The sequence below is a fragment of the Tachypleus tridentatus genome, chromosome 11, assembly GCF_004210375.1.
Source record: "Tachypleus tridentatus isolate NWPU-2018 chromosome 11, ASM421037v1, whole genome shotgun sequence".
Classification (NCBI taxonomy): Eukaryota; Metazoa; Arthropoda; class Merostomata; order Xiphosura; family Limulidae; genus Tachypleus; species Tachypleus tridentatus.
Genome location: NC_134835.1, coordinates 16,207,442 through 16,221,361, shown reverse-complemented (window position 1 = coordinate 16,221,361; position 13,920 = coordinate 16,207,442).

Genomic DNA, 13,920 nt, shown 5'->3' with positions numbered 1-13,920 from the left:
GTACTTAGTCCACAGTAAGTATTACATATCAAGATATAAATGTTCACAAGTACTTAGTCCACAGTAAGTATTACATATCAACATATAAATGTATTACATATCAACATATAAATGTCACAAGTACTTAGTCCACAGTAAGTATTACATATCAACATATATAAATGTTCACAAGTACTTAGTCCACAGTAAGTATTACATATCAACATATAAATGTTCACAAGTACTTAGTCCACAGTAAGTATTACATATCAACATATAAATGTTCACAAGTACTTAGTCCACAGTAAGTATTACATATCAACATATAAATGTTCACAAGTACTTAGTCCACAGTAAGTATTACATATCAACATATAAATGTTCACAATATAAATGTATTACATATCAACATATAAATGTCACAAGTACTTAGTCCACAGTAAGTATTACATATCAACATATAAATGTCCACAAGTACTTAGTCCACAGTAAGTATTACATATCAACATATAAATGTTCACAAGTACTTAGTCCACAGTAAGTATTACATATCAAATATATAAATGTCCACAAGTACTTAGTCCACAGTAAGTATTACATATCAAGATATAAATGTCCACAAGTACTTAGTCCACAGTAAGTATTACATATCAACATATAAATGTTCACAAGTACTTAGTCCACAGTAAGTATTACATATCAATATATAAATGTCCACAAGTACTTAGTCCACAGTCCAAGTATTACATATCAACATATAAAATGTCCACAAGTAAGTATTACATATCAACATATAAATGTCACAAGTACTTAGTCCACAGTAAGTATTACATATCAACATATAAATGTCCACAAGTACTTAGTCCACAGTAAGTATTACATATCAATCATATAAATGTTCACAAGTACTTAGTCCACAGTAAGTATTACATATCAACATATATAAATGTTCAAGTACACAAGTACTTAGTCACACTTAGTCCACAGTAAGTATTACATATCAACATATAAATGTTCACAAGTACTTAGTCCACAGTAAGTATTACATATCAACATATAAATGTTCACAAGTACTTAGTCCACAGTAAGTATTACATATCAACATATAAATGTCCACAAGTACTTAGTCCACAGTAAGTATTACATATCAACATATAAATGTTCACAAGTACTTAGTCCACAGTAAGTATTACATATCAACATATAAATGTTCACAAGTACTTAGTCCACAGTAAGTATTACATATCAACATATAAATGTCCACAAGTACTTAGTCCACAGTAAGTATTACATATCAACATATAAATGTCACACAGTATTACATATCAACATTAGTCCACAAGTAAGTATTACATATCAACATATAAATGTTCACAAGTACTTAGTCCACAGTAAGTATTACATATCAACATATAAATGTTCACAAGTACTTAGTCCACAGTAAGTATTACATATCAACATATAAATGTTCACAAGTACTTAGTCCACAGTAAGTATTACATATCAACATATAAATGTTCACAATACTTAGTCCAAGTGTATTACATATCAACATATAAATGTTCACAAGTACTTAGTCCACAGTAAGTATTACATATCAACATATAAATGTTCACAAGTACTTAGTCCACAGTAAAGTATTACATATCAACATATAAATGTTCACAAGTACTTAGTCCACAGTAAGTATTACATATCAACATATAAATGTCCACAAGTACTTAGTCCACAGTAAGTATTACATATCAACATATAAATGTTCCACAAGTACTTAGTCCACAGTAAGTATTACAGTAAGTATACATATCACAAGTACTTATATTACATATCAACATATAAATGTTCACAAGTACTTAGTCCACAGTAAGTATTACATATCAACATATAAATGTTCACAAGTACTTAGTCCACAGTAAGTATTACATATCAACATATAAATGTTCACAAGTACTTAGTCCACAGTATTACATATCAATATATAAATGTTCACAAGTACTTAGTCCACAGTAAGTATTACATATCAATATATAAATCAGTACTTAGTCCACAGTAAGTATTACATATAAATGTTCACAAGTACTTAGTCCACAGTAAGTATTACATATCAACATATAAATGTCCACAAGTACTTAGTCCACAGTAAGTATTACATATCAACATATAAATGTTCACAAGTACTTAGTCCACAGTAAGTATTACATATCAATCATATAAATGTCCACAAGTACTTAGTCCACAGTAAGTATTACATATGTTCACAAGTACTTACCAGTAAGTATTACATATAAATGTCCACAAGTACTTAGTCCACAGTATCAACATATAAATGTCCACAAGTACTTAGTCCACAAGTATTACATATCAACATATAAATGTCCACAAGTACTTAGTCCACAGTAAGTATTACATATCAATGTTCACAATACTTAAAGTGTACACAAGTACTTAGTCCACAGTAAGTATTACATATCAACATATATAACTTAGTCCACAGTAAGTCCACAAGTACTTAGTCCACAGTAAGTATTACATATCAATATATAAATGTTCACAAGTACTTAGTTCACAGTAAGTATTACATATCAACATATAAATGTCCACAAGTACTTAGTCGACAGTAAGTATTACATATCAACATATAAATGTTCAAAAGTACTTAGTCCACAGTAAGTATTACATATACATATCAAGATATAAATGTCCACAAGTACTTAGTCCACAGTAAGTATTACATATCAACATATAAATGTTCACAAGTACTTAGTCCACAGTATTACATATCAACATATAAATGTTCACAATACTTAGTACATATCACAGTAAGTATTACATATCAAATATAAATGTCACAAGTACTTAGTCCACAGTAAGTATTACATATCAACATATAAATGTTCACAAGTACTTAGTCCACAGTAAGTATTACATATCAACATATAAATGTTCACAAGTACTTAGTCCACAGTAAGTATTACATATCAACATATAAATGTCCACAAGTACTTAGTCCACAGTAAGTATTACATATCAACATATAAATGTTCACAAGTACTTAGTACTTAGTCCACAGTAGTATTACATATCAACATATAAATGTTCACAAGTACTTAGTCCACAGTAAGTATTACATATCAACATATAAATGTCCACAAGTACTTAGTCCACAAGTACTTACATATCAACATATAAATGTTCACAAGTACTTAGTCCACAGTAAGTATTACATCAACATATAAATGTCCACAAGTACTTAGTCCACAGTAAGTATTACATATCAACATATAAATGTTCACAAGTACTTAGTCCACAGTAAGTATTACATATCAACATATAAATGTCCACAAGTACTTAGTCCACAGTATTACATATCAAGATATAAATGTCCACAAGTACTTAGTCCACAGTAAGTATTACATATCAAGATATAAATGTCCACAAGTACTTAGTCCACAGTAAGTATTACATATAGTCCACAGTAAGTATTACATATCAACATATAAATGTCCACAAGTACTTAGTCCACAGTAAGTATTACATATCAACATATAAATGTTCACAAGTACTTAGTCCACAGTAAGTATTACATATCAACATATAAATGTCCACAAGTACTTAGTCCACAGTCCACAGTATTACATATCAACATATAAATGTTCCCAAGTACTTAGTCCACAGTAAGTATTACATATCAACATATAAATGTTCACAAGTACTTAGTCCACAGTAAGTATTACATATCAACATATAAATGTTCACAAGTACTTAGTCCACAGTAAGTATTACATATCAACATATAAATGTCCACAAGTACTTAGTCCACAGTAAGTATTACATATCAACATATAAATGTTCACAAGTACTTAGTCCACAGTAAGTATTACATATCAACATATAAATGTTCACAAGTACTTAGTCCACAGTAAGTATTACATATCAACATATAAATGTCACAAGTACTTAGTCAACAGTAAGTATTACATATCAAGATATAAATGTCCACAAGTACTTAGTCCACAGTAAGTATTACATATCAAGATATAAATGTTCACAAGTACTTAGTCCACAGTAAGTATTACATATCAACATATAAATGTCCACAAGTACTTAGTCCACAGTAAGTATTACATATCAACATATAAATGTTCCACAAGTACTTAGTCCACAGTAAGTATTACATATCAACATATAAATGTCCACAAGTACTTAGTCCACAGTAAGTATTACATATCAACATATAAATGTCCACAAGTACTTAGTCCACAGTAAGTATTACATATCAACATATAAATGTTCACAAGTACTTAGTCCACAGTAAGTATTACATATCAACATATAAATGTTCACAAGTACTTAGTCCACAGTAAGTATTACATATCAACATATAAATGTTCACAAGTACTTAGTCCACAGTATTACATATCAATATATAAATGTTCACAAGTACTTAGTCCACAGTAAGTATTACATATCAACATATAAATGTTCACAAGTACTTAGTCCACAGTAAGTATTACATATCAACATATATAAATGTTCACAAGTACTTAGTCACAGTAAGTATTACATATCAACATATAAATGTTCACAAGTACTTAGTCCACAGTAAGTATTACATATCAACATATAAATGTCACAAGTACACAAGTACTTAGTCACACTTAGTACAGTATTACATATCAAGATATAAATGTCCACAAGTACTTAGCCCACAGTAAGTATTACATATCAAGATATAAATGTCCACAAGTACTTAGCCCACAGTAAGTATTACATATCAAGATATAAATGTTCACAAGTACTTAGTCCACAGTAAGTATTACATATCAACATATAAATGTCACAAGTACTTAGTCCACAGTAAGTATTACATATCAACATATAAATGTTCACAAGTACTTAGTCCACAGTAAGTATTACATATCAACATATAAATGTCCACACACATATAGTCCACTTAGTCCACAGATATAAAGTATTACATATCAACATATAAATCAACATATAAATGTCCACAAGTACTTAGTCCACAGTAAGTATTACATATCAACATATAAATGTCACAAGTACTTAGTCCACAGTAAGTATTACATATCATATAAATGTTCACAAGTACTTAGTAAATGTACATATCAACATATAAATGTTCACAAGTACTTAGTCCACAGTAGTATTACATATCAACATATAAATGTCCACAAGTACTTAGTCCACAGTATTACATATCAACATATAAATGTTCACAAGTACTTAGTCCACAGTAAGTATTACATATCATATAAATGTTCACAAGTACTTAAATGTCAACATATAAATGTTCACAAGTACTTAGTCCACAGTAAGTATTACATATCAACATATAAATGTTCACAAGTACTTAGTCCACAGTAAGTATTACATATCAAGATATAAATGTCCACAAGTACTTAGTCAAGTCCACATATTACATATCAACATATAAATGTCCACAAGTACTTAGTCCACAAGTACTTAGTCCACAGTAAGTATTACATATCAACATATAAATGTATCACAAGTACTTAGTCCACAGTAAGTATTACATATCAACATATAAATGTTCACAAGTACTTAGTCCACAGTAAGTATTACATATCAACATATAAATGTCCACAAGTACTTAGTCCACAGTAAGTATTACATATCAACATATAAATGTTCACAAGTACTTAGTCCACAGTAAGTATTACATATCAACATATATAAATGTACATATCACATATAAATGTCACAAGTACTTAGTCCACAGTAAGTATTACATATCAACATATAAATGTCCACAAGTACTTAGTCCACAGTAAGTATTACATATCAACATATAAATGTCCACAAGTCAACATATAAATGTCACAAGTACTTAGTCCACAAGTATTACATATCAACATATAAATGTCCACAAGTACTTAGTCCACAGTAAGTATTACATATCAACATATAAATGTTCACAAGTACTTAGTCCACAGTAAGTATTACATATCAACATATAAATGTCCACAAGTACTTAGTCCACAGTAAGTATTACATATCAACATATAAATGTTCACAAGTACTTAGTCCACAGTAAGTATTACATATCAACATATAAATTCACAAGTACTTAGTCCACAGTAAGTATTACATATCAACATATAAATGTTCCACAAGTACTTAGTCCACAGTAAGTATTACATATCAACATATAAATGTCAGTAAGTACACAAGTACTTAGTCCACAGTAAGTATTACATATCAACATATAAATGTTCACAAGTACTTAGTCCACAGTAAGTATTACATATCAACATATAAATGTTCACAAGTACTTAGTCCACAGTAAGTATTACATATCAACATATAAATGTCCACAAGTACTTAGTCCACAGTAAGTATTACATATCAACATATAAATGTCCACAAGTACTTAGTCCACAGTAAGTATTACATATCAACATATAAATGTTCACAAGTACTTAGTCCACAGTAAGTATTACATATCAACATATAAATGTCCACAAGTACTTAGTCCACAGTAAAGTATTACATAGTCAACATATAAATATCACAAGTACTTAGTCCACAGTAAGTATTACATATCAAGATATAAATGTCCACAAGTACTTAGTCCACAGTAAGTATTACATATCAAGATATAAATGTCCACAAGTACTTAGTCCACAGTAAGTATTACATATCAACATATAAATGTTCACAAGTACTTAGTCCACAGTAAGTATTACATATCAACATATAAATGTCCACAAGTACTTAGTCCACAGTAAGTATTACATATCAACATATAAATGTCCACAAGTACTTAGTCCACAGTAAGTATTACATATCAACATATAAATGTCCACAAGTACTTAGTCCACAGTAAGTATTACATATCAACATATAAATGTTCACAAGTACTTAGTCCACAGTAAGTATTACATATCAACATATAAATGTAGTCACAAGTACTTAGTCCACAGTATTACATATTCAACATATATAAATTCACAAGTACTTAGTCCACAGTAGTATTACATATCAACATATAAATAAATGTCCACAAGTATTACATATCAATAGTCCAAGTATTACATATCAACATATAAATGTTCACAAGTACTTAGTCCACAGTAAGTATTACATATCAACATATAAATGTTCACAAGTACTTAGTCCACAGTAAGTATTACATATCAACATATAAATGTCCACAAGTACTTAGTCCACAGTAAGTATTACATATCAACATATAAATGTTCACAAGTACTTAGTCCACAGTAAGTATTACATATCAACATATAAATGTTCACAAGTACTTAGTCCACAGTAAGTATTACATATCAACATATAAATGTCCACAAGTACTTAGTCCACAGTAAGTATTACATATCAAGATATAAATGTTCACAAGTACTTAGTCCACAGTAAGTATTACATATCAACATATAAATGTTCACAAGTACTTAGTCCACAGTAAGTATTACATATCAACATATAAATGTTCACAAGTACTTAGTCCACAGTATTACATATCAATATATAAATGTTACATATCAACATATAAATGATATAAATGTCCACAAGTACTTAGTCCACAGTAAGTATTACATATCAACATATAAATGTCCACAAGTACTTAGTCCACAGTAAGTATTACATATCAACATATAAATGTCCACAAGTACTTAGTCCACAGTAAGTATTACATATCAACATATAAATGTCACAAGTACTTAGTCCACAGTAAGTATTACATATCAACATATAAATGTCCACAAGTACTTAGTCCACAGTAAGTATTACATATCAACATATAAATGTTCACAAGTACTTAGTCCACAGTAAGTATTACATATCAACATATAAATGTTCACAAGTACTTAGTCCACAGTAAGTATTACATATCAACATATAAATGTTCACAAGTACTTAGTCCACAGTAAGTATTACATATCAACATATAAATGTCCACAAGTACTTAGTCCACAGTAAGTATTACATATCAACATATAAATGTTCACAAGTACTTAGTCCACTTAGTACATATCAACATGTTCACAAGTACATATCATATAAATGTCACAACAGTATTACATATCAACATATAAATGTTCACAAGTACTTAGTCCACAGTAAGTATTACATATCAACATATAAATGTTCACAAGTACTTAGTCCACAGTAAGTATTACATATCAACATATAAATGTTCACAAGTACTTAGTCCACAGTAAGTATTACATATCAACATATAAATGTTCACAAGTACTTAGTACATATCAACATATCAACATATAAATGTTCACAGTACTTAGTCCACAAGTACTTAGTAGTAAGTATTACATATCAACATATAAATGTTCACAAGTACTTAGTCAACAGTAAGTATTACATATCAAGATATAAATGTCCACAAGTACTTAGTCCACAGTAAGTATTACATATCAAGATATAAATGTCCACAAGTACTTAGTCCACAGTAAGTATTACATATCAAGATATAAATGTCCACAAGTACTTAGTCCACAGTAAGTATTACATATCAACATATAAATGTTCACAAGTACTTAGTCCACAGTAAGTATTACATATCAACATATAAATGTTCACAAGTACTTAGTAAGTATTACACTTAGTCAACATATAAATATTCATATAAAGTCCACTTAGTCCACAGTAAGTATTACATATCAACATATAAATGTTCACAAGTACACAAGTAAGTATTACATATACTTAGTCCACAGTCCAAGTATTACATATCAACATATAAATGTTCACAAGTACTTAGTCCACAGTAAGTATTACATATCAACATATAAATAGTCCACAAGTACTTAGTCCACAGTAAGTATTACATATCAACATATAAATGTTCACAAGTACTTAGTCCACAGTAAGTATTACATATCAACATATAAATGTTCACAAGTACTTAGTCCACAGTAAGTATTACATATCAAGATATAAATGTTCACAAGTACTTAGTCCACAGTAAGTATTACATATCAAGATATAAATGTCCACAAGTACTTAGTCCACAGTATTACATATCAAATATAAATAGTAAGTGTTCACACAAGTACTTAGTCCACAGTAAGTATTACATATCAACATATAAATGTTCACAAGTACTTAGTCCACAGTCCAAGTATTACATATCAACATATAAATGTTCACAAGTACTTAGTCCACAGTAAGTATTACATATCAACATATAAATGTTCACAAGTCCACAGTAAGTATTACATATACATATAAATGTCACAAGTACTTAGTCCACAGTAAGTATTACATATCAACATATAAATGTTCACAAGTACTTAGTCCACAGTAAGTATTACATATCAACATATTAGTCACAAGTACTTAGTCCACAGTAAGTATTACATATCAAGATATAAATGTTCACAAGTACTTAGTCCACAGTAAGTATTACATATCAACATATAAATGTTCACAAGTACTTAGTCCACAGTAAGTATTACATATCAACATATAAATCCACAAGTACTTAGTCCACAGTAAGTATTACATATCAACATATAAATGTTCACAAGTACTTAGTCACTTAGTCCACAGTAAGTATTACATATCAACATATAAATGTTCACAAGTACTTAGTCCAAGTAAGTATTACATATCAACATTAAATGTCCACAAGTACTTAGTCCACAGTAAGTATTACATATCAACATATAAATGTTCACAAGTACTTAGTCCACAGTAAGTATCAAGTATTAAATGTTCACAACATATAAATGTTCACAAGTACAGTAAGTATTACATATCAACATATAAATGTTCCCAAGTACTTAGTCCACAGTAAGTATTACATATCAACATATAAATGTCCACAAGTACTTAGTCCACAGTAAGTATTACATATCAACATATAAATGTCCACAAGTACTTAGTCCACAGTAAGTATTACATATCAACATATAAATGTTCACAAGTAGTATTACATATCAACATATATGTCACACAGTACTTAGTCCACAGTAAGTATTACATATCAACATATAAATGTTCACAAGTACTTAGTCCACAGTAAGTATTACATATCAAGATATAAATGTCCACAAGTACTTAGTCCACAGTAAGTATTACATATCAAGATATAAATGTCCACAAGTACTTAGTCCACAGTAAGTATTACATATCAAGATATAAATGTCCACAAGTACTTAGTCCACAGTAAGTATTACATATCAACATATAAATGTTCACAAGTACTTAGTCCACAGTAAGTATTACATATCAACATATAAATGTTCACAAGTACTTAGTCCACAGTAAGTATTACATATCAACATATAAATGTTCACAAGTATTAACATATAAATGTCCACAAGTACTTAGTCCACAGTATTACATATCAATATATAAATGTTCACAAGTACTTAGTCCACAGTAAGTATTACATATCAACATATAAATGTTCACAAGTACTTAGTCCACAGTAAGTATTACATATCAACATATAAATGTTCACAAGTACTTAGTCCACAGTAAGTATTACATATCAAGATATAAATGTCCACAAGTACTTAGTCCACAGTAAGTATTACATATCAACATATAAATGTCCACAGTAAGTATTACATATCAACATATAAATGTCACAAGTACTTAGTCCACAGTAAGTATTACATATCAACATATAAATGTCCACAGTCCAAGTAAGTATTACATATCAACATATAAATGTTCACAAGTACTTAGTCCACAGTAAGTATATCAACATATAAATGTCCACAAGTACTTAGTCCACAGTAAGTATTACATATCAACATATAAATGTTCACAAGTACTTAGTCCACAGTAAGTATTACATATCAACATATAAATGTTCACAAGTACTTAGTCCACAGTAAGTATTACATATCAACATATAAATGTTCACAAGTACTTAGTCCACAGTAAGTATTACATATCAACATATAAATGTCACAAGTACTTAGTCCACAGTAAGTATTACATATCAAGATATAAATGTCACAAGTACTTAGTCCACAGTCACAAGTACAACATATAAAGTCCACAGTAAGTATTACATATCAACATATAAATGTTCACAAGTACTTAGTCCACAGTAAGTATTACATATCAACATATAAATGTTCACAAGTACTTAGTCCACAGTAAGTATTACATATCAAGTACTTAGTCCACAGTAATATAAATGTATCACAAGTACTTCACAAGTACTTAGTACAGTCCACAAGTATTACATATCAACATATAAATGTCCACAAGTACTTAGTCCACAGTAAGTATTACATATCAACATATAAATGTCCACAAGTACTTAGTCCACAGTAAGTATTACATATCAACATATAAATGTCACAAGTACTTAGTCCACAGTAAGTATTACATATCAACATATAAATGTTCACAAGTACTTAGTCCACAGTAAGTATTACATATCAACATATAAATGTCCACAAGTACTTAGTCCACAGTAAGTATTACATATCAACATATAAATGTTCACAAGTACTTAGTCCACAGTAAGTATTACATATCAACATATAAATGTTCACAAGTACTTAGTCCACAGTAAGTATTACATATCAAGATATAAATGTTCACAAGTACTTAGTCCACAGTCCACAAGTATTACATATCAAGATATAAATGTCCACAAGTACTTAGTCCACAAGTATTACATATCAAGATATAAATGTCACAAGTACTTAGTCCACAGTAAGTATTACATATCAAGATATAAATGTCCACAAGTACTTAGTCCACAGTAAGTATTACATATCAACATATAAATGTTCACAAGTACTTAGTCCACAGTAAGTATTACATATCAACATATAAATGTCCACAAGTACTTAGTCCACAGTAAGTATTACATATCAACATATAAATGTTCACAAGTACTTAGTCCACAGTAAGTATTACATATCAACATATAAATGTTCACAAGTACTTAGTCCACAGTAAGTATTACATATCAACATATAAATGTCCACAAGTACTTAGTCCACAGTAAGTATTACATATCAACATATAAATGTTCACAAGTACTTAGTCCACAGTAAGTATTACATATCAACATATAAATGTTCACAAGTACTTAGTCCACAGTAAGTATTACATATCAACATATAAATGTCACACAAGTACTTAGTCACAAGTACAGTAAGTATTACATATCAACATATAAATGTTCACAAGTACTTAGTCCACAGTCAAGATATTACATAGTCAAGATATAAATGTTCACAAGTACTTAGTCCACAGTAAGTATTACATATCAACATATAAATGTCCACAGTAAGTATTACATATCAAGATATAAATGTTCACAAGTACTTAGTACATATCAACATATAAAGTCCAAGTATTACATATCAAGATATAAATGTCCACAAGTACTTAGTCCACAGTAAGTATTACATATCAACATATAAATGTCCACAAGTACTTAGTCCACAGTAAGTATTACATATCAACATATAAATGTCCACAAGTACTTAGTCCACAGTAAGTATTACATATCAATATATAAATGTCCACAAGTACTTAGTCCACAGTATTACATATCAAGATATAAATGTTCACAAGTACTTAGTCCACAGTAAGTATTACATATCAACATATAAATGTTCACAAGTACTTAGTCCACAGTAAGTATTACATATCAACATATAAATGTTCACAAGTACTTAGTCAACAGTAAATATAAGTATTACATATCAACATATAAATGTTCACAAGTACTTAGTCCACAGTAAGTATTACATATCAACATATAAATGTTCACAAGTACTTAGTCCACAGTAAGTATTACATATCAAATATAAATGTCCACAAGTGTCCACAGTCCACAAGTATAGTCCACATATACATACATATAAATGTCCACAAGTACTTAGTCCACAGTAAGTATTACATATCAACATATAAATCACAAGTACTTAGTCCACACATATATTAAATGTTCACAAGTACTTATAAATGTTACACAAGTACTTAGTCCACAGTAAGTATTACATATCAACATATAAATGTCCACAAGTACTTAGTCCACAGTAAGTATTACATATCAACATATAAATGTTCACAAGTACTTAGTCCACAGTAAGTATTACATATCAACATATAAATGTTCACAAGTACTTAGTCCACAGTAAGTATTACATATCAAGATATAAATGTACAAGTAGTCCACAGTAAGTATTACATATCAACATATAAATGTTCACAAGTACTTAGTCCACAGTAAGTATTACATATCAACATATAAATGTCACAAGTACTTACAGTAAGTATTACATATCAACATATAAATGTTCACAAGTACTTAGTCCATATAAATGTTCACAAGTACTTACAGTAAGTATTACATATCAACATATAAATGTTCACAAGTACTTAGTCCACAGTAAGTATTACATATCAACATATAAATGTTCACAAGTACTTAGTCCACAGTAAGTATTACATATCAACATATAAATGTTCACAAGTACTTAGTCCACAGTAAGTATTACATATCAACATATAAATGTCCACAAGTACTTAGTCCACAGTAAGTATTACATATCAAGATATAAATCACAAGTACTTAGTCCACAGTAAGTATTACATATCAATATATAAATGTCCACAAGTACTTAGTCCACAGTAAGTATTACATATCAACATATAAATGTTCACAAGTACTTAGTCCACAGTAAGTATTACATATCAACATATAAATGTTCACAAGTACTTAGTCCACAGTAAGTATTTAGTCCACAGTAAGTATTACATATCAACATATAAATGTTCACAAGTACTTAGTCCACAGTAAGTATTACATATCAACATATAAATGTTCACAAGTACTTAGTCCACAGTAAGTATTACATATCAACATATAAATGTTCACAAGTACTTAGTCCACAGTATTACATATCAAGATATAAATGTTCACAAGTACTTAGT